The following is a 21,549-nucleotide window of genomic DNA, read 5'->3' as shown; positions in this document are numbered from 1 at the left end:
GGACTGCCACAGAATCATTCCAAACTATAAACCTTGCTGGCAAAGTTCTATTTTCTCAACCTGAGTAGATGCTACAGGGCTTTTGCTTTATAATAATTCATTAAGCTGGGTTTTTTTTTGTTTTAAAGACAAATAGAAACGAAATAGATCTAAATGAGTGTATTTGAGGGTGCCTCATGGGTCACAGAAGTTTACATTTTGGAGTCACCCTTATCGGACAAGTCAATTTCTCCTAACTTTTTAAAGATTGTAAGTAAATAAAAGCACATAGAATAAAAAACACACCATAATCAATTTCTTTCCTAAAATTAGTTTCAAAGATTAAAACCAAATAGGGAAGTATTTCTGGAATGACTGACTCTTTGGTTACTCTGTGAACTGTTTCAACTCAGTAGCAGACATCAAGTGGTTTCCAGAAAAGCAGAATCCCATCACAGTATAAACGGAAAAAGATTGAGTATTTCCCTAGAGGTTACAGGGTGGTAGAATTCAAACCTCTACTTAATGGATGCATACACGTGTGTGTGCTTGCTATCTTTTCACCCCAGGTTATTTTCACAATTTTTTATCATCAAAGAATTACTAAGATTGGTGAGTAAAAGTCAAAACCAAGAATATTGAGTTACTTGATTACACCAAAGGATGTATGTGTCCATTTGATTATGTTTTATGTTGAAGGAGTAAAAGCAATGAGTGGCTCTATGAAGGGTAAGAACTGCTCAAGATTCATGGATACAGAAATGTGTTTCTATCACCAATTCTACCACATCACTCATATCCTATACCAAAACTCATGAAATCTACATCAAGTAGATTTGGAATGGAGTTGGAACACAAGCTGACCTGTCAATTTTACTTATTTTCAACTGTTCATCTTGAAGTTTGAGTTACGGTGTGCAAATCCCATATGCCTAATATGCTATTTCCTTTCTCTGAAGTAGTTTAAAGACAAAGTGTCACTAGATGGCAGCAATGAGTTGACAAATTTTTTAAATGATAGCCATCTTCTTGAATCCAAAGACTTCCTATCTCACACTGTCTTTCACAATTTCTTATCAAGAGTTTCTCAGTACCTCTTAGATACTATAAATTTCTCTGCCTACTTAGAGCAACATCACCTGATCTGAACTGCTTTCCTTTAACACACTTAAGCTCCTATTTTGCCCCTTTAAGTCCCTTTCACACTACTTTCCTGTTATTCTTCCCCACCCCTATCATATTCTCTGCTTCCTGTGTGTCTTCACTGCATTCATCAACTATTTCCCTCTGGCCTCCTTCAGCCGGCAACAATAAACTGCCCATGTCTGTAGAAAGTTGTCCAGTGTACAGGTGGCCCTCCCTATCTGCAGATTCTGCATCTGTAGATCTAAACAATCATGGATCAAATAATATTATGGGGGAAAATTTATAAGTTCCAAAACCCCAAACTTGAATTTGCTACACACCATTTATATAACATTTACACTATATTTACTTTTTTTTTTTTAAACTCAGGTATGTTTTATTTTCAGAACATTTTCAACAGTAGAATATATGAACTGGCACAGAGCAGGTACTGCTTTGTTTACGCAAGCAGCCAGCCAGCCACTGTCTTTAAATGAATTAACTGTAACGTACAATACCCCACTAAGCACTGTGTTTGGTGCTTCTGACACATACTGATTTTCCTTTTTTTGGAATATAGTTGCTTTACACTGCTGTGTAGCAAAGTGAATCATCCATAACGTGTACAAAGAGCCCCTTTTCTGGATTTCCTTCCCATTTAGGTCACCACAGAGCACCAAGTAGGGTTTCTTGTGCTACACAGGAAGTTCTCATTAGTTATCTATTTTATACATAGTAGTGTATATATGTTAATCCCAATCTACCAGTTCACATCCCCTTCCCCATAGTATCCATGTTTGTTCTCTGTGTCTCTATTTCCTCTTTGAAGATAAGACCATTTATACTATTCTTCTAGGTTCCACATATATGCATTAACATACAAATTTACTTTTTTTACATTGTATTTTCTTTACAACTACACTACATTAAGGTATTATTAATATAATTATAATATTATACTTGGTAGTATAAGTAATCTAGAAACAAAGTATATGAGAGGATGTGTATAGATTATATGCAAATACACAAATGGTGTATATAAAATATACCATTTTATACAAGGGACTTGAGCATCCCAGAATCTGGTTATCTGCCAGGGTCCTAGAATCAATCTTCCTAGGATACCAAAGGATTGTAATTTGCTCATTCCCAAAGCTAATTATTTATCAAACCACAGACACAGTCCCAAGGTAAAGACTATCATGTAAAGACTATTAACATGAAAAAATAGCACATGGTGGTACTTTCAGGCCACAAGAACACCAAATTGACCATTTTAAGATAAACTACATGGAACTGAATCACTTCATTGTACACCTGAAACTAATACAACACTGTCATCAACTATACTTCCAGAACCAATTATAAAAATATTAAAACTGAAAAACAAAAACAGATTAAAAGTAAAAATGGTACCCCACAGCCATCTAAACAAACGGAGACCAGTCTCACTCTACAGGCCAGAAGTATCATAATTGTCAAAACAGTAAGACAAAATGGTCCCCCCAAAAGTTATGAGCAACAAAAAAGGGGAATAAAATAATAAACTGTTAACATGAAGAAGTGTTTTAAGAAAAGTATATTGAAAAAGACTCAGACCACAACCTGTTAAATCAGTGACGATTATACCAATATAAGAACTGATTCAGACAACTGTCAATATATGGCAAAAGCACTGGGTGAAGAGACTGTTGAGAGTACAATAGGATTTACATGGATTCCAAGTATGACTGACTATTAACTGTAAAAGGAAAAAAAAAGTACCTCTACTACTATAGAAATGAGTCACCACTTATATGAAGTGATCTAACATATGCTTCCTGATTTGACAAAATAAACGTATGTCACCTAAGCAATATTCTTAGTAAAATATTTGGCTTGAATCAATACAACAGGGACAATCAGATTTCAAGTCTGTGGGGACATTATGCAACACAACTTGTTAGGACTCCTCAAGAGTAGGAAGATTAAGAAAGCAACACCATGGGAAAGAGATCTTTTCTGTGAAAACAAGAGAAATTTAATGCAGATAGTGTAAGAGATAATACTGAATCAATGTTTGCCTTGTTGCAGTTCCCATCTCAAGTATCACGCCTGTAACTTTAATATCATTCAGGAGGGGGAAAGACACAGATCAAACACGGTACATTTAGACAGTTGTTACCAGAACAAGAACAGGAAGGCTGAGACAAGAATGGTTTATTTTACAGAAGTACACATTATCTGTTCAAGTTTTTTCTTTTTTTTAAAGAACCTATCACAGCAAATGGAAAAGAAATACATACCACAACACACTCTTGAGCCAGTTCCCCCCAAAACAGTTTTTTCTGTCAGATATGCAGAATGATCATCCAGTGGGGTAGAGGAGGAAACTGGCACTAACACTGCTGTAACTAAGTAAAACTAGTATATGTTTCTGTAAGCTCATTTGAAAATCCTTTGTAAAGCTACTCCAGCAAAAACTAATTTTTTAAAAAGCTCTTAAAAAAAAAAAAAATCTTAATTAAAGCTAAGTGCTAAGCAATAGGGAGGTCAATAAATTTGTACTAATTAAGCAACTGATGACGTTAAATAAATTCCTATTTTGGAATCTAAAGAGAAACAAAAGATGTTTTGTAAATTCCTGGACAAAGTAAAAAAAGATTAGCTTTTTAACAAAAACATGTTATAGACAGTTCACATACTGGTAAAGATGTTAAAAGAATATAAAACATATATAGAGGTTAGATATATCTATAGCTAATGAGACAAGAAAATGGATCAAAACATTAAAATATTGGTAATAGTTATCTCTGAGTGCTGATGCTGTTAAGTAAATATTTTCTCTCTCTGCATGTTTCCAAGTTTTAATAAGTATTTCATGATAATAAAAGAGGACTGTTCCTGTAAAAGTATAGTGCAACAGACCTCAATGACAAAAAAAAACTAAATCACATAGATCAATGTCCCCAAATTCTTCTGAGGATGATTAATCATCAAACTTCTTGAATTGCCACTTAAGTCAAGGAATTCACAACCTGAAAAAGATACTCAATTCTAAAACTTAACAGGCTCTGAACCACATTCTAGATGCTACCCAGATGCTATCATGTCTGTTATCTTTAGCACTGTCAATATCTGCAGAATTCATTGTTAAGTGCAAGGCTCTGCATTTCATATACTATTTAATCCTCTTCTATCTAATTCTTAGTCCTTGGTTCCAACCTGAAGAAAATTTCAAACTTTGTTGTGTGAAGTATTAACAATCTCTCCCAATTCTCCAGATTTTTTCAACATACTATAAGCGGGCTCATCCGTCATTTTAAAGTTTAGTAAGATTAACACACTAAAGCTATACTATGTTAAGTCTTTGATTGTGTGAAAGTCAAAGTTGCTCAGTCCTGTTCAACTCTGCGACCCCATGGACTGTAGCCCATCAGGCTCCTCTGTCGATGAAATTCTCCAGGCCAGTATACTGGAGTGGGTAGCTGTTTCCTCTCCAGGGGATCTTCCCAACCCAGGCCTTCCGCACTGCAGGCGGATTCTTTACCATCTGAGCCACCAGGGAAACCCAAGAATACTGGAGTGGGTGGGTAGCTTATCCCTTCTCCAGGGGATCTTCCCGACCCAGGCATTTAACTGTGATCTCCTGCATTGCAGGCAGATTCTTTACCAGCTGAGCTACTGTGTGGATCACAACCAACTGGAAAATTCTTAAAGAGATGGGATATCTGACCTGTCTCCTGAGAAAGCTGTATGTAGGTCAAGAAGCAGCAGTTAGAAGTGGGCATGAACAACAAACTCATTCAAATTGGGAAAGGAGTATGTCAAGGCTGTATGCTGTCACTCTGATTATTTAACTTCCATGAAGAGTACATTATGAGAAACGCTGAACATCACAAGCTGGAATCAAGATTGCCAGGAGAATTATCAACTTCAGATATGCAGATGATACTACCTTAGTGGCAGAAAGTGAAGAGGAACTAAAGAGTCTCTTGATGAGGGTGAAAGAAGAGTGTGAAAAAGCTGGCTTAAAACTCAATATTCAAAAAGGGAAGATCATGGCATCTGGTCCCATCACTTCAAGGCAAACAGAAGAGGAAAAAGTGGAAACTGTGACAGATTTTACTTTCTTGGGCTCCAAAATCACTGTGGATGGTAACTGCAGCCACAAAATTAAAAAGACGCTTGCACCTTGGAAGAAAGGCTATGACAAACCTAGACAGCATATTAAAAAGCAGAGACATCATTTTGCTGACAAAAGTCCGTATAATCAAAGCTATGGTTTTTTCAGTAGTCGTGTTTGGATGTGACAGCTGGACCATAAAGGCAGCTGAGCACTGAAAAATTGATGCTTTTGAACTGTGGTGTTGGAGAAGACTCTTGAGAGTCCCTTGGACTGCAAGGAGATCCAACCAGTCCATCCTAAAGGAAATCAACCCTGAATATTCATTGGAAGGACTGACACTGAAGACCCACTCCTCTGTCTACCTGATAAGAAGAGCTGACTCACTGGAAAAGACTGTAATGGTGGAAAGATTAAAGCCAGGAAAACAGGTAACAGAGGATGAGATGGCTGGATGGCATCACCTACTCAATGTACGTGAGTTTGAGCAAACTGTGGGAGAGAGTGAAGGACAGGGAAGGCTGGTGTGCTGCGGTCCATGGGGTTGCAAAGAGTCAGAAATGACTTAGCGAATGAACAACAAAGATTAACACAATTTCCTTTCAAAAGTTTTTTTTATGCCGTATTTTAGTTTTGAAATGATAATTAATAAGATTAATCTCAACTGAAAAACCTTTCTGTGAATGTTCTGTATACTGAAAAGCTCTAACCAGGTTTACTTCTAAGAGCCAAGTTAATAACTATGAAAGTTTAGACTACCCTATTTCAAAAAATATTTCAACTGAAAAGGTATATACAAAGATACCTATCCCCACCGTCACGCCATGCCCATCGTGACTGAACTACATTTAAAGGAGTAACTAACTTTGACGTGAGAACTTCCTGAATAGAAAATACGAAAAAAAAGAGACATCCCCATACTAAAATATACCCTCATTAAAAAGCAAAAAACTGATGAATGTGTGCAATATGTATTTGTCCACAACAATTTAAGCTAATACTGTATATTAAAAAATAAAGACATTCCAATTTCAAACTTAACCACATAAGTGGTGTGGACTTCCCTCTGGAAAGCCAATCCTTTCAAACACCAGATTCTTCCATCATAAAATGAGTATCGTTGAAAGCACTTTTCTCATAGGATAGGTATGAGGTGTAAGTGAAGATACAGAAAACACTGAACATGGTGCCTGGCACACAGCAAGTGTAGCCACTGCAGCTGCTCTTACTACTACATCATTTTCTATTATTGGTACATACCAATAAAAAATGGGACATAGACACAAGGACACAAAAGGTGATTAAAAATTAAACCAAACACTATACCTACCAAACAAGTAGAAATATTTTAAATTGAAATTTTCACACGTTATTTCTGACAGTATGAACAGGTAACGGTATATTCAGAAGTGGACTATTTTATCAAAGCCTTAAAATTGTACATGTTCTTAAAAAAAAAAAAAAACCTCATGCATGTTCTGTGACTCAATAATCTTACCTCTGAGAACTTATCTGAAGGAATCAAGGATGTGGACATACTACAGTGAAAAATTGGAAAATAAACACATAATATGAAACTAAATGAATTTCAGTACATCAGTCTAACTGGAAACAAGCAGCAACTTAAAAAAAATAACTAATTGGGAATTCTGTCAGTCCAGCAGTTAAGAATCCATACTTCCACTGGAGGGGGCACAAGCTCATCCCTGGCTGGGGAAATAAGACCCTGCAAGCTGCATGGCACAGCCAAAAATATATATAATAATAAAAAAAAAAACTTGATACCAAGAGATTTTCAAGATGTTAAGCATACACAATATATAAATTATCTAGAAGACAACACACTAAAGTGTTAGACATCTCAGGATGTGGTAAGATCATGAGGTTTTAGAATACTCTTTTCTCCAAATTTTTCTTTAATACTGTAACAGTTCTTAATTTTTTCGTTCTGTAAAGATAGCTTCATGCTACCCTGGAATTTAATGATTATATGGCTTGGTGTATGTCATCAATGCTTTTCTATAAATTTCTTAACAGAAGTTAGAAAAGTTGAGTGCTTCCCCTCCTTAATGAAATTCAGATCTATGTAAAATCAAGGAAATGGGCATCTTTAGGACAACAAAACTTTCACTAGATGTTGCATTCTGTAATTTGGTGTTTCTCATTCTATGTCTGTTGGCAGTCCCAACACACAGAGATATTGGGTATAATTCCCTGTGTACACGTGCTTAGTCGCTTCAGTCACGTCCAACTCATGCGACAGTATGCAATGCAGCCTGCCAGGCTCCTCTGTCCATGGGATTCTCCAGGCAAAAATAGTTAAATGTGCTGCTATGCCCTCCTCCAGGCAATCTTCCTGACCCAGGGATTGAAACCCCATCTCTTACATCTAACCTGCATTGGCAGGCAGGTTCTTCACCAACAATGCCACCTGTATTTACTAAACAGTTAAATCCTTGCTTATCTATTTTATGTTTAGTAGTTTCTATCAGTTAATTCCATACTCCTAATGCGTCCTCCTCACCCATCATTAAATGTTAAGTCACCTCTATTCTATGAGTGTTATTACATCACACTTTAGGGGGTAGGGAAAAAAAATACAGCATTAAAAAACCCACCATATTCTTAACTAAAACAACTTCTATACAGGAAAACTCCCCATCAACAACTGTTTCCTCAGAATATTTTAAACCATTTGAAAAAAAGTTCCTGAATCTATAAGCATTAGGAGTATGTAAGAGAATGCTTTTCACAGCAAAAGAATTAAGAATTACTTCACTAAGGCCAATAAATCTTGACTGTTTTCAGCAAAACATTTGAGAAAAAGCAAACATAGCAATCTAGGTGAAAGAAATTCATTATTCTGTTTTCTTATGTCTCAAAAGCTGGGAAAAGGAAAAAATGGTCATAACTTCAGAGCCACCTTGACCTACAAGGTTACATTTTTCAAATGTTTCAGCTATCATTTATTGCAAAGAAATAATTACACATTGGTCACACTATATATGATTTGCCTAAGAGCTCAGATAATTCAAAATACACACATTTCAGGATGGCATGTATATCTGATTACTAGCTTAAGTGGCTCAGCCATTTATTCAGATTGCCTGATGGTAATTACTTGATTTTTAATTCTACTTGTAATTAGGAAGAGTCATTATTCAAAATTTGTACATGAGTCATCTTTAATACTGCATTATCTCAAATTTACATAAAATGTGGCTACTTTATGACCCTCAACTATGCTCCCCAAAGAGCAAAAACACTCATCAGAAAGTCTATTAAAATTTCCAATTCCCAAGTAATAAAAAGGAGTGAAAGGGTAGGACATGGTATTCTGTAATTCTAAAAAGCCTCCAGATGATGATGATGATATGCTATTGCTGTGGATCATAGTCTGAATAGCAAGGGTCAACAATACTTACACATAAGACTTCATTTATTATCTTGTAGAAAGCTTCAATGTTATCGGTGAACTCAAACTCAGCCTTTAGTAACAACAAATAAACTTTTTAAAGTCTCACCAGGAGACACATTAGGAAAAAAATCAAGATTTTTCAGATTTTGCAAAGATAATACTATAATTTTGCTATGTAACAGCGAGCGGGATCTGGGAAAGCATCCTGTTACCAGATATAATACATTAACATTTCTGCAATAATACATAAGCATAGTCACTAAATATAACAAAGACTATAAATAATCTCATGTCAGTTGAAGTCAGGTTTTGTGATCAAACATGAAAAACTGTCACGGATTTCTGAATTAAGAACAAAAGATCTGATGGTACAACAAAATAATTTTTAATAGGGAAACTCAACTTAAAGTTCCTACATCATTCTCCATCTCTCAGACCCAGGCAACTAAAGCACAGTCCTAGAATTTAGTAGTAAAATGTGTATGTGTGCTAAGTTGCTTCAGTCGTGTCTGTTTGTGAGCCTATCGACTATAGCCTGCCAGGCTGCTCTGTCCATGGCATTCTCCAAGCAAGAATACTGGAGTGGATTGCCATTTCTTCCTCCAGGGGACCTTCCTAACACAGGGATTGAACCAGAGTTTCTTAACGTCTCATGCGTTGGCAGGCAGGTTCTTTACCACTAGTGCCACTTGGGAAGCCCAAAATGTATATGGAATACAGCAAATTCCATCTTTTGCTAGCCTGAAAACTCAATTTTATCACACATGAGGATAATCATTACCAAGCTTCTCACTCAAAATTTTACACTTATCTCTGATTAACAGAAGTTTCCAAATTCTAGGAAGGAATAAGCAAAACATAACACGTAAGCAAAAAAACAGTCATCCAAGCTACCATTCCCATAGAAAAAACACACCTAAAGAATGCCTCACTCAGTCCTCAAAGAGTACCACCTTAGGGTCTTCAAATATATTTTATTACATGTTTTTGTGTGATAAGAGTCCTTATCTTTCAAAGAAACAATGAAATAGCTATAGATGAAATAAATCAATTATTTACATACAATATTGTAAAGTTTTAAAATAAAATTAAAAAAAAAAAAAAACCATGAAGGGAAGGGAATGGATGTAGGTATAGATTAAAACAAGATTACCCCAAATTTGCCAAAGCCAGACAAGTTCGTAGCAATTAACCTGGTGGGAGCCTTTTACTCAGAAAATGTATTAACTCTTTAAACATTCTTACTCTTCAATTAATAGACTTATCAAACATGAAGAACATTTAAATTTCAGGACCAAACCCTGAAACAGTGAAAAAGACTCAAGAAATTAACAAAATTAGAAGTCAAATATTAGTGGTCACTTACATTAAGTAAACTGTTTTTACCTTTTTCAGAGAGCAACCTAGACTGCAGCTTTTAAAACATGCATGCTCTTGAACAGTTACACTTCTAGGGCTTAATTCTAAGCAAATAACTAAGAGTTATTCACAAAATCTTAGCTGTAAGACTATTCAATTGCTTTTAAAAGGAAAAACGTAAGAACTCAACAATAGAGTACTGGTTAAGCAAAAACACTGCGTAAGTATGCAATGTAATACTATGCAGTTATTATGATCTTTAGGAGAGCTGTATCTAATAACATTTTATATTGATGTTACGTTCATGCTGAAAAAAAAGACGACTACTTAAATGTATATGCCATATGTAGGGGGCTTTCCAGGTGGTTCGGTGGTAAATGATCTGCCTGCCAATGCAGGAGACACAGGAGAGGCAGGTTCAATCCCTGGGTCAGGAAGAGCCCGTGGAGGAGGAAATGGCAACCCACTCCAGTATTCTTGCCTGGGAAATCCCACAGACAGGAGTCATATGTAGGACATTACTTTTTCAAAAGCATACATACACCAAAAAAAAACAAGTCTGAAAGGACACATCAAAACTTTTATTCTGGATGGGTAAGTATGCCTTTTTGATGGGCCTCCATTGCATTTTCTAAATGTTGTATGTGCATGCATTGCTTAATTTGGATTAAGGCCAAAATAAAGATGGGGGTAACTTCTTTTAAAAATTCACATCAATCAAGTCATTTGATTAGTCTTCCTTTTTAGTTTCAGTAAAACTAAATCTTAACACAAACCGTTAATTCCAACACAGGAAGCCAACAAACTTTCAAGGATAACAAGGGAAATTTTTTCCTTGGAAAGAACACTTTATTACCTCAATTTTAGCTCTAAAGTTTTTTAAAGTTATCACAAAACTACTAAGGCAAAGACTGTAATTCCTTAAATTTAAAAATTCAAGGAGTTATAGCACACTATGGTTACACAATTTTCAGAATTTAGTAAGAGGACTAAGGGAAATTTCTCATTTAACATGTATTCAACTATTCCTAAATGTTATTCCAGACAAGTTAGAAAAGCCTAAGACTGGTTCAATGACTTTCCAGGAAGCTATATTAGTTCTGAAACCAACTCAAAAGCCACAGGTTAATGTAAACAATAAATAGGAAGAGTATTTCAGAAAGGTCAATCTGGAATCAGATTAGATAGGAAGAAAAACTCAGATGCCCTTTCATCTACTACATGTGTGCTCAGTCGTGTCCAACTCTTTGTGACTCCATAGATGAAGCCCACCAGGTTCCTCTGTCCATGGAATTTTCCAGGCAAGAGTACTGGAGTGGATTGTCATTTCCTAATCCAGGGGATCTCCCCAACCCAAGGACGGAACCTGTGTCTCCTGCATTTGCAGGCAGGTTCTTCACCACTGAGTCACAGAGGAAGCCCTTAATCTACTATAAGTGTTAGTCGCTCAGTCATGCCCAACTCTGCGACCCCATGGACTGCAGCCCACCAGACTTCTCTGTCCATGAGATTTTCCAGGCAAGGATACTGGAGTGGCTTGCCATTTCCTTCCCTATGGCTACTGCTTAAAAATGGCTATGTATTCCCAGTGGAGAATAAATCCTTAAAAAATGACAAAGTTCTCTCAAATTTTTATTAAAGCCCCATCACCAGCAATACAGTAGCCTACATCCTCAAATGGGACTCATTCCATCACAGGCAAACCTAATTTAAGGCTGCTTTTACAAGTCACTTACTAAACTACCACAGAAGCCAGTTATGCTATTTATATTCAGACATAAAATCAAAGAGCTGAAGTATATCGACAACAAGGAGTTTTAGGTTTAATTATAAGCAAAATACTGTTGTGTTGCTCAATAATGGTCTTTGACCACACAAAGCAAGTTTCCTTCTAACCCTAAGTCCTTCCCGCTTGTCCAGAAGTAATCCATCAATGGTGTTTTCACGTGCATCTTTCCAGATATTTCTCTATATCTTACACAGTAGAAAATAAACTTCTATAATATGTGAGCTGATGAAAAGTGTTAAAGAGAAATTAGAAGGCTAAATGAGAGAAAACAACAGAGGTGATGACTTTTGAGTAAGAACGAAAATGAACTGAGCAATCCAATCTGTCTGGGGAAGAACCACCCCCCCCCGCCCCCACCCCCACCCAAAAAAGGCTTTTGAGGTAGGAACATTTAGTATATTCAAATCTCAGTTAAGGAGGCCAGTGTGGCTGAAGCAGAGTAGTATACAATTAACAAGGAGGAGGTGCATAACAGATCATACAGCACATCTTGTAAATCACAATACAATTTTGACTTGAATGCTGAAATAGGCAGCTATTAAGTGAGTTTCAAACCAGAAACTCAGGTCAAACATTATTATTTTAATAGGATCAATCTAGCTACCACAGACTGGGGTAGAGGTATAAAAGAAATATAAATCTATTGTAATAATGTGCCAAAGACAAATGACAGCTTGAAATTGGATCAAGTCACAGCAGAATGAGTGGTGAATCCTTGTTATAATTAAAAGGCAGAAATGATAGTGTTTTCTACAATGCCAAAGATGAGGTATGACAGAAAAAAAAAAAGTCAAGGATGGCTAACTAAAGTAAACATGAAAACGCCAGTTTCATTAACTGAAATGGCAACACTCTGCAGAAGAAACTGGTTTGAGAGAAGAACAGCAGGAGCCCAGTTTTGGACTTTTGAACTGATATATACTTAACACTCACAGGAGCTGTCAGTTGGGTAACTGGATAGACACAATAAAGAGAAGTCCAGGCTGGTGATACATGTTTGGGCATCATCAGCTTATAGACAGTATAAAAAATCATGTGACTGAATGAAATGACACAGGGAAGTATGAGTAGAAAAGTGAAGTGGAAGAACTGAACCACAGAGCTAAGTGGGAGAAGGAATAGCCAGAAAGAGAATGAAACCTGGAAGCTAAGTAAAAAATATTTTTAAAAAGTGGCAGCTCAACTGGTTAAATCATACCAACAAGACTGATAAGGATTGAAAAAGGACCACTGGATTTAGTAAATCCCTCGGGGTTACACATTTTTTAAAACCATAAATTATATGATTACTTTTTTTCTCCCAACTGAAACTCACTTTTAAATGTTAATTGTTTATTTCCCTAAAGAATGTTGCTACAACCAAAGAGTCTTGAAAATTATACTACAAACCTGTATCTACCCAAATAACTACCTTGGATACGTCATGCTATTTAAACTGTTGTAAACTGAACAAAATAGTTTAACAGTGACTTTTTGCTTAAAACTTGCTAAAAACAGTAGTCCAGAGCAGTTTTTTGTTTTAGGCACTTTAATCAAAGATGTTTTTCTAGAATACTTCACATGTCATGTACAGTCAGTCTAGTATGATTATGACTTGATATCTATAGTTTCAACTGCCTGGGTTGAATCCATGCCTCACTTGACATTTATTAGGTATGTCTAACTTTGGGCAAATTATGCAAATCTGTGCTTGAATAGTCTCATCTCTGAAATGTGAAAAGACAGTAGTATTTACATAAGGTTATAATTAAGTTAATACAGGAACTTTAACAGTAATGGACACATGGTAAGTTCCCCATTTACCACTTTCAAGAAACTGAAGTTTTTGTACTTCATTTTTCCTTTCAAATAGGAAAGCTAGTATGTCAGGTCTGATTCAACAGGGGTGTTAGAGAAATAACTAACTTCCCTAAAGCCTAATTAAATATCCTCTTCAAACTCTTGTTCATTAATACACACAAAGAAATCTTATTTGAAAAACCAGGGCCAAGTGCCCTCAGGCCTAGGATTACTATCTTCTTCAAGAGATGAATAGACAGTGGCCTATTTTAACAGGTCTTCTAATCTAGTCTTTAGTCCTACTTACACTTAGCTCCTAAGGTCTCTCTGCTGGCAGCACCCTTTCATTGCCATATCTGTATCTGGCTCCCTTAAATATCATCTCTTTTCCTTCATGAATCTAGACTGTGAAAGTGCTATTCTCTTCTCTCTCAATGGTCTACAATACTCAAGAGGGGAGGAGACAATATGTTTTGTTCACCTGTATATGCCCAAGCCTAATGGTGATTTTCAGAATAAGCACTCCAATGTTTAATAAACAACATTTCTAACTTGAAAGCTGGGAATCTTCCCAAATCTGTCACTCTCCATATCACAGCCACCACCAAATCCTAAATTTACTGGTTCCTAATCCCAGTACCATTGCTTTTGGCAGTGATATTTGCCCAGTGAACTGGCCAGTAAAGCCAGTTCATTATTCTTCCCTCTATTCCAGTTTCTTACTTATCACCTACTCCAATCTCATTCTCCTCTACGGCCATTTCCTCATGGCTATTACAATGACATTTCTAAAAATGAAAATCTGGTATCATTCCTCAATTCAGAATCTTTTAATAGTCGTCAGTTTCTGGATCAAGTACAAATTCCTTGGCGCGGTATTAAAATTTTTATAACCTGGCCTTAACTCTCTAAAAGCCTTTCCTGAACTCTTAAGAGTCAATGAGGCGCCCATCTATTGCACAGTTCTATAGGCTCTGTGCCTACCTTTAACCACAGTGACATTATATCATCCATCAGTCTCTCTCACAAGGCTATGAGTCCCCGAAGAACTATTATACCTTTTCGCATTCCGCAAACCAGAAGAACATGACCCATGAAATAATGGATTTGTAAAACGATATCAATAAAACCTGGACCTAAAAGAAAATTTTCCATTCCTCTTCCAGGTAACTTCACAGCATTTTACTTAATTTTCTCCCATTTTGTTTTCCTTTGAGGCTGCCTTCAGTTTTCACTTTAACTAGATTTTACTTTCAATAGGAGTAAGGGGAGGGGTCAAGTATGTGATTTACTCCAGTACACACAGCTAAGTATACCTTTAAAAGCCACTCTACTTCTCTCCTGGCCTTACCCCAGCTCAACATTAAAGCAACTCTCAAGTGAATTATCAAAACGTTTCACCGTTGTTAAAATATTACCGTGTATTAGTCACTCAGTTGCATCCTACTCTCTGTGATTTCTACAGGCTGCTATTATTTTTAACACTTTGACTATCCACATCCTTATTAATCTCTGCATTTTTCTTGTGAATATTCAGTCTCATTAACCTTTGGAACACAGTCGATTCCCTAATATGTAGCTGGGCCACAAGTAATCACTGAAAAAGAGGTCAATCCTTGATCTTTCCTGGTTTGGATACAGAGATTATACAGATTTCCCTGCTTTCTGAGGTTAAAAAGTCTATTTATCCTTTTCTTTTAAAAAAAAACCTTCCAGTCAGATAGCACTTCAATATCAAAGCATGTTTCTTGTGGGTTGATTCACACTAAATTTTAATGATAAAAAAAGCCTAAATACAATCCAAATTTATTGTCACTATGTAAAGATTACTCTAAATGACAGAAAATGTTTACTAATTTGCAATAATCTAAGAAAAAAAGAATACCTAACATTTTTGTCTTGCTGATCATTAAAACATGTCATTTTCATTCTAAACTATATGTAAACTTCAGCTGCTCTTTGCTTTAGGAAAAACCCTCAGCACCCCAAGTTTGACACTCATAATTCCATTAGTGTACAAAACCCTGAAGGGTCCTTCCTTAGGAAACATCTTTTGAGATACACACACAAAAGCCTAACCTAAACATTTCCAGAAGCTATCACCTGCACGACATCAACTTAAACAGGTGTTACTTCCTAGTCTTTCCAATGAAACCAAGTGGACCTCACACCTCTTACCATCACCCAGGAAGGGTGTGCATCTGTTCCGAAGGCCCCCCTGGCTCCAGGTCATCCTGGCTGCTGCTGCTCCAGGCTGGGCATCCGTGTTGCTGCAGCTTGTGGTTTGTGATGATGGGTAGTGTACAGGAAAAGCAGGATGGGATTTCAAGGGAAACAGGAGGGGGATGGCTTTCTGGGAAAATGCCATCACCATCATAGGTGTTAAGTAATACCACACACATTTTATTGCAGCACAGTTTAAAAATTTAACAAATGAAAGATTAAAAATAAAAAAAACAAAAATAAAAAAATAAAAAATACAGACGTCCAGAGATGCTCTAAAACAGTTAAGTTAAAGATCAGGAAAAATAAGGTCACAGACTTAACAGCCAGTAAAATTCTTTCCAGCGTGGGGAAGGGGATAAGGGCAAGGGGGGAGGGTTGGGAGAGAAAAGGTTTATGTGATCAATCCACTTAAAAATGCTAATGCCTTCACTTTCTCTCCCAAGATGTAAAACTCCAAAGTCAATCAGGAGGCCGGAGAAATTCTTAATGAACATTCAGAAAAACTCGATTTTAATCCGGTTAAAAATCATCAGTGTCATTATCATCATCATCATCACCATCATTAAGTATAATAAATAATAGTAACTAGTAACAACAATAAAAAGGAAATCAGCGGAAAGTCAGGAAAAATGTAAAAAAAAAATTGGAATAACTTACTGTAGCTGAAGATCAAAAAAATCTCACTGTAAAAAAACAAAAATAAAAATAGCCCAGATTAGAAAAACGGGAGGTGCAAAAATGTCAAGTCAGTAAAGTTCATTTCTTTTCTCTTTCCAAAAGCAGTTTCCACAAAAACCGCCAAGGGTGAAGTTCTCAGTAGCAGACAAGCAAAGCCCTTTCCACATCATCAATCAATCTTAAAAATACACGAGGAAGTAGAGAGGTCAGTTTATGAGAGGCTAAAAGGCTCCTCCTCCTCTAACCCAATTGCTGCAGAAAAAATAGAAATAGAAATTTAAAAATTACATCTTAAATCCAAGTCCCGTTTTTGGAAACAATTGAAAAAAAAAACCACCTGTAAATTTGCCGTAGTGCACACCAAGTTGCATCATTATGTTTAAAATGTCTTTATAAAATCAATTTTGGAATGGGAATGTGTGTGTTCTGGAAGGGTGGGGAAGGGAGGTTAAAAATCAAAGCTGAGCTCCAGTGAGTAGGGATGGGGTTCGCCTTGCTGCCCTGTGAAAGGAGAAGGGACAGATTGAGTCAGAGTTCCTCAGAAATGTTGTGCCCTAAACCCCCAAGACAGAAATATCTGTCCATTTCATGTAACATTCTGGTAAAACATAACATCCCACTGGATGGGGAGAGCCTCTATAGAATTATCACCTCTACCAGTGACTGGCTTCACAATTCTTCAATGTCAGTAGGTGATTATTTTAATTACATATGCACCTGTATTCCCTTAAGGGTCTCAGAAAAATATCCACATTCAAACACTCCTCTTGATAATCAGTTTGGCCAAAGAAAATTTAGAAAAACCAGGTACACAGAGATGAAGTGAGCAAATGTCAAACAGCAGAAAGCAGATTTGTGTTTTAAATTTTAGGCCCAGGTAGCTTTTCCTACCATACAAATTGAAGGAGAAGGGTCTACTCTGAAGATACATACTAGAGATGACATCTAGTCTCAAAACCAATGAGTGGTCAATCTATAAGACCTGACAGAACCTGTCAGGGAACCAGTTTAAATAAAGAGCACATTAATCCACTCGGTAACAGAATGAAAAGTCAGATGAAGGAAAAAAGATTATTATGGCTACTGACTATACAGTGTTAAAAAAACAGGCAAAAAGTACGTGTTTGTTTCTTTGTGGTCCCACTGTTTACAGATAGTACATATTGCTAATTCCAAGATAGGAATTCTAAGAATCTGATACATACCACCACAACAGACTGGCTAAGATTTGCAATTAGATTGTAGGTCTTTGAGCAAATAAGAATGACTGTACTTGCATTTTAATATTCAGCCATGAGATTTTATTCTCCTTTCCAAATGTCAGAACTAAAAAATTTAAGCTGAGCTTTTAAAAAGTGTTCCTTAAGTCAATTACAAATTAATGACTACAGCAATAGAAAAGGTACTATTAACTCTATTTTTGAGAAGTAGTAGACCAAATAAGCTACTTTTACACTTAGACTGTGTTAAATTTTAACTGATGTGTTAAATGTTACAAATGTACAAACTATTAAAAAAAAGTTACAGAAAATGTACAATTATTTGAACGTACATTGAAATATACATTTTGAATGTGTAAGTGTAAGGGATGTTCAGTTATGGTGAGACATTCAGTTTTCTTCTTTGGAATCACAGCCTGAACTTGGTACTCAGTAATGTCAGGATGTTAAATAACTGGTTCATCTACAAACAAATCCTCAGTAAACATGTTATAAGCTTAAAAAGTAATATGAAAACATTTACATCTTTCAAATTCAAGAACTTAAGATGTCTCCCAAGATACTATGCTTAATTGATGAGCTACCCCCTCATAAAAATGATTAACCAAATTTAACACCTAATTGTAACTTTTGCAATTAATAGTACACCTGTAGTTTTTACTTTGTCAAACCTCTAGGAGATTTGCATCCCTTCTTCTAAAGGGGTATTCTCAAAGGGAGGGCTGCCAACCAAGATAGCGTGGCACATATCAGAAACGCACATTAACAGGGTCTACCTCAGACTGACTTTATTAGAAAGTGGTGATGGAGAGCCCAGCAATCTGTTTTAACCAGCGCTCTTGCTGGTCCTAATGTCTGCTCATGTTTAAGAACCACTGTGTAGAGTTTAATAAGGAATCTCTATCCCCTAATTAGGATCGAAACATACTAACTCGAAGATTATAACCTACCACACTAAATGCTATACCACAAAGCCCTACAGAAATTCCTTTTCCCTTTATAAACTTTAGATTTCCAGTGTCTAAGAGAACACATGCAGCTATGCTACATCTTAAAGTTCTGGTTTTCACCATAGTCAACTATCTAGTAAATCTATTACGTACAAAATTTTAAGCCTCCCTGATCCCAATGAGAATGAATGACTATATATTAAGTATGAGCAAATAATGCTCCCCAGACAACTAATAAAATGACGTGAAGACTGAAATACTGTTAAACAGTTAACAGTGATTACTAATATATAAAAACTGTTGTCACACAATAAAACTATTTCTGTACACTATTTAGCCTTCTGGCAACAAATGACTTGAATTATAGAAAATAGAAATTAAGAGGTAAGAAGTCTAAGACCCCCTTATAAATATAAAACTGAATTTCAGAAAGTTTAACTGATTTGCCTAACAGGTAGGTAATAAGCAGCAGGAGGGGAAAAATCCAGTTCTCTTAACTCCTAGACCAGGGTTCTTTCAACTGTACACTCCCCACTTGACATCTCACACATCCACCAGTTAATATAAACTAATCTTTAAGATTAGAATAACTAGCTATTTTGGAGCTTATTCCTTGCTTGTTTCTACAGCAATTCCATCCAAAACAAGGTCACACACTATGCAAAACCCTCTAGAGACCTAATCAGGAATAAGGTGTGTTTATATCCTCTATCAAAGAAAACAGGAGGCATGAGCATGGGAAACAGAGTCCTCCAACTTAACCCACCCTTCTTAAATCCCTCTACTCCAGCCAACATGAAAATGTTACTAATGCCTATCTATTTGAAATCAAATCTACAATTATTTCAGATATTAATTTTGTGGCCAAATCATTCCGGATGAGTGATATTAAACTGTTACCTTGGTACATGCTGATCCTAAGGAACACATTTCTAACACCTCAAGGCAAGAAAAGTGCCCTTCAAATAATTTTATTGCCATTTAAGAATTTAACCATTCTTAAATACTGATTTCATACATTTCTATTTGCCAACAATATTAGGTGTATGATTTCCTAAATTAACCAATCATTGCCCTTTTAAAAGTCCATGTGACAATCTAAATGCTTAAGCTTTTATTTTTTTTAAGGCAAAGCTTTTGATTCCTATTACAAAATCTATATGCTAAGGGATTGATACATAGCTACCTAGAGTAACAGTTTTTTAGCTTCTGTTCCTAAGGGACAAATTTACCCAGTATGGGCTTAAACTGTACTTAACATTACTTTTTGTGAATGTGTAACACATTATGAAAAACAAAATCACCTAAATCTTACAAAAATATTTAAAAAACAGCGGTTTCTTGGATAAGTGAATGTGATACTTTGAAACTTTTGTAATTTCTACAAACTGAGCAAAAATTGTTTAGTAATTTTCAGGGCTTAGCAAATAGTAACCACCATAATACCTGCTTAACAAAAGGCATATAGTTATGCATTTTTGCCAACTTTGGGATGGTCTGGAAAATTAATGCCAGAATATCCCGAAAATAAACTTACAAAATCTTAGGACATTACATTAATAAACGCAATACTCATAATCTTTTCCCCAAGAGCAGTTTGGGGATTTCCAGTTACCGCTAGTCCTTGCTGTAATTACTTTTAATATCTACTATTCCAACGGGGAGGTAAAGCCACTTGACTTAACCTGGAGACCAAATTCCTTACTAGTTCGGCTGATTAATATGACCCAGGCAATCAACACTCATGCCTCGGTTTCTGTCTATGAAAGATAGTAATACCTACCTCAAGCAAGTTCCACTAACTTATATATTTCAAGTGATTTGTAACCTGCAGATAAAAATCCAGCTTTAATTATTACTGTTAATATGTAAATCAGATTACAATTTTTTAAATAAAATTGAAAATATTTCAAGGTCCATCATTTGTTCAGAGAGGCGTAAATTAAAAAGTAATCAGTAAAATATTAAACCTATTTTCATATTTATACCCTGCGGTACGCTCCAGAATTTGGAGGCTTGCGGTACAAAAAATTTCTGCTTGATAACCCTTCCCCATCCCCCACTTAATTTTCAATTTAACAGGAAGCATCGGCACTACATTAACTTGAACTACATTCATGAGCATCTTTGATCATCCCTTTCACAATCTCAGAGTCCTCATGGTCACAGAAAATTAAAGGACAGCCGTTAACACAGGAGAGAGAATAAGAAAAACAGCATTTTCCCTGCCGATTGTGGCCTAGAGGACACTGGGTTAAAAATCTACGCAAGGGCCGAGGCCTAGAAAACTCTTGCGTAAGATCTAATCCCCCAAACCAGAGAATAAATGGGGGCCTGCTTACTCTACCGAGGGGAGGGTTCCCTCGTCCTCTCTCCCACTCCACCTCGCGCTCCCCAAAGAACCCAGCGCTTCCCCTGCTTCCGCTCCCTCCACTTACCAGGAGGGGGAAGGGAGAAGAGATTCGATTCTGAATCTCCTACCCCTGGGTTCTACGTGGAGAAGCCGATTGCTGCTCGAGGTCGGCAACGCGGTCGCAATCGCTCAGTCTTCGCCTCTTCACAAAATGGCCCCCGAGTCTCCTCTGCCGCCGAGGCGAAGGTCTAGGCCCGCCCCACTCCTGAGAATCCTCCTATTGGCTGCGAGTTTTCTCGCTCCCGCTTCTCATTAGACAGTTCTACCGCTCTTCACAATTCTATCCAATCACAATCAGTAGTGGGTTAGACTAATCTAGAGAATTTCCACATGCGTGGGAAAAACTAGTTTGTAACTGGTTATATTTCCTGTCGTTTATCTTCTGAGTCATGCTTATTGGCCACTGTACCCTGACGAAGCTCTGGGTGGAAACTTGCCTTTGTAAGGCTCACCGCTTCACATCCGGGTATCCGATATGTCTGATTGGCGGTCTCAGTATCCCATCTGC

At 36.6% G+C, this 21,549-nt stretch overlaps 1 protein-coding gene across 20 annotated transcripts in view; it reads right to left on the bottom strand.

The window, feature by feature from the left end:
* Positions 1 to 21,323, bottom strand: part of HNRNPC (heterogeneous nuclear ribonucleoprotein C) — a 52,545-nt gene extending 31,222 nt beyond the window's left edge. For 4 of the 20 annotated variants that reach the window (XM_061430545.1, XM_061430554.1, XM_061430559.1 and 1 more), the window contains exons 1-2: positions 21,067 to 21,229; positions 16,438 to 16,463 (exon numbers count right to left, since the gene is read on the bottom strand). The gene's annotated coding sequence lies outside the window, so the exon portion shown is untranslated. Of the gene's footprint in view, positions 1 to 15,725; positions 15,908 to 16,437; positions 16,711 to 16,795; positions 16,960 to 20,411; positions 20,457 to 21,066 lie in introns of all 20 variants that reach the window. The other 16 variants (XM_061430544.1, XM_061430552.1, XM_061430560.1 and 13 more) reach the window with 10 other exon arrangements.
* Between the last annotated feature and the right edge of the window lie 226 nt (positions 21,324 to 21,549).

Source organism: Bos javanicus, chromosome 10, assembly GCF_032452875.1.
Source record: "Bos javanicus breed banteng chromosome 10, ARS-OSU_banteng_1.0, whole genome shotgun sequence".
NCBI classification, from domain to species: domain Eukaryota; kingdom Metazoa; phylum Chordata; class Mammalia; order Artiodactyla; family Bovidae; genus Bos; species Bos javanicus.
This window is presented reverse-complemented; position numbering and strand designations above follow the sequence as displayed.